Here is a 2,584-nt window from a genome sequence, read left to right on the forward strand (position 1 = left end):
GCTGAAGAACAAGAAGGAGACACTAGTTGCTTGATCTTTCCCACCATAGTCTAGAGCTCTTTTAATTTTTTACCAGGCAGTTACGCCTTGGAAGAAAGGAAATTTTTGACAAGGAGAAAAAAAAAAAGGAACAAGGACGATGGGTTGGTCGGGTTGTTTGTGGGTGGGGTATTGGAAGAAGGAGGAGGGACAGGGGGTTAAATCATAAATGAGAGGGGTTTTAAAATTTAAATGCCATGTGGAAAATAAAATGCCATGTGGCAATTTCAGATTTTTTTAAAAAAATAAGGGTTGGAAAAATCCAGCAATGCAACTAAAGGCCACAAGGGTATATATGGGCTAAAAGTTGGACGGCAGGGGCGTATATGAGCCAAAATTTAAACGGAGTGTATATCTAGACATTTTCGCAAAGTTCAAGGGTATATTTGGCCCTTTCCCCATAAATAAAATGTCCTCTCCGGGTGAATTTTTTTTTTTTTTGTTTTTTGTTTTAAAAGAAGTGGTGCCAGTGCCAGCAGGTTAGGTATCTTCCCTTTTTTTTTTTCTTAAACTAGCTACATCCCAATTTGTTGACAGCTCTATTAGGGAAGCTAGTCGTTTCCTCATTTTTAAAGGGACTTATTTTCCTAAAAAAAATATTTTTCAAAACATTTTGATTAGCAAACATTATAAAATTGAAACAATATACCAAACACACCCTAAACCGTTTCATTTTGTAGGGTGATGTTTCATTAAGATAAGCTAAATTAAGAAGAAGAAAAACTGAAAGATATTAGGCAGATAAAAAAATATGCTTAAGAGTTAAGACATAAACAGAACATGATATTTCTATGCTTATAAAACAACTTTCAGTAAAGCTAAACTAAAAATATTAAAGTTAAAAAAAAAATATTAAAGGATACACTTATTTTATTTTATTTTCTTTTTTGAACTAACTAAAAATAAAATATGTCATGTAAAATGCGGAAACAGTACACTACTACTAGTACCATTAACTATCGTGGGGTGTAGCTATATTTGGACTGTAGCATCAGAGTTGGGCAATTGGGAGTAGCTATAGAATTAGCCAATTTTTCATTTGGAAGCAGCTCCCATTTGCCCAATATTTGGACGAAATTTTAAGAAGTTGAGTTTTTGTAGTTGAAGTTAAAATGCAGTATTTGGAAGTTGTTATACTTGCACATTTGGGTTAAATTCGTAAAAGGGAAATGAAGTTCCCCTCTTCTAATTTGCAAACCTCAGAATTACATTATCATACTGCCTTTGTGAATAGTTTTAATGGAAAAAGAAAGATGTTTGAATAGTTTTAATGGAAAAAAAAAGATGTTATCAAACAGGTCTAAATTAAAGTACAAATTTAACTGGTTCAGCTTGCTAGGAATCTATGGAAGGTTAAAAAAAAAAAAACTTCAATAGGAATCTTATTACAAAAACCCATTTCTTGCTGCCAACTGCCAAGAGACAAAGGCCTAGAAATAATAAAACAAAGATGCAAATAACGGAGAAACGCACGTGCAGAGTGTAAGAGCTTGGTGTTGTTTGGGGGGGGGGGGGTGTTTCATTTCTTGACTAATTCACCATAGTTTTGGCATTTCTACAAAATATTAATATATGAAAATAAATTCATATTTATCCTAACTAATAATATTATTTCACTTTTAAATTTTACTTGCTTCATAGAGCAATTGTTACTTGGATTAAAAAAGTAGCATCTACACAAACTTTGAAGAGTAAAAATGAAAAGAATTATGATGCTTTTAGAGGCATACAATATAGACTAATAAGACACTGTTATAGTCGAACACAATACATACCAGTATAGCTCTTGGAATGCTCTGCTGTTGAGATGTTTGATAATAGTTCGAGGATGTAGCTATATTTAAAGGTTCATGAAGGATGGAATATGCCTATATTTTAAGCCTTGATACTAAAGAATTAATGTTAAAGTATCATGAGCCTTTGGGGGATTCAAAAGGAAATAAAGGCATATATTACTTTAATTTAGAACCAAAATTTTCCTTTCTGAGTGGTGCAAATCGGGATCATTGGTTTCTTCTTCTTCCTTTTCTTATATACTCCCTCTAACGTCTGTCTCAAAATTGTCGCGACCCAACCCGTCATGATTGACACCCATCTAAATTCTAGTGGGCGAACCAACATACCAGACACCTATCCATTAAATCCGGTTTTATATTAACCAAGCTAAACAGTTATTACTCATTCAAACATCAAATGAACAAAATAAGTCATGCCATAAATGTTGAAATAAGTGCGGAAGTTCTAACTATTACAATCCCCAAAATCCGAAAGTCATCGTACAGGACTCTAAGCTAAAACATGTCTAAGAATCTGAAGTCTAACAAATACGTAATCCATAATGTCCAGAGTACGAAAAGACATCATAGCAAGAAGATCTTCGGGTGGCCTGGCATGGGAAGAAGCTCACCCTAAAATCTGTCAACAATTATCCTCCACGCTAGATGTGAGGACGAACAACGGTCTCTATATCACAATCTGCACTCAAAGAATGCAGCAAGGTAGTATCAGTACAAATACTATGTACCGGTAGATATCATAGGCCGAC

This window comes from Lycium barbarum, chromosome 8 (genome assembly GCF_019175385.1).
Source record: "Lycium barbarum isolate Lr01 chromosome 8, ASM1917538v2, whole genome shotgun sequence".
NCBI lineage: Eukaryota > Viridiplantae > Streptophyta > Magnoliopsida > Solanales > Solanaceae > Lycium > Lycium barbarum.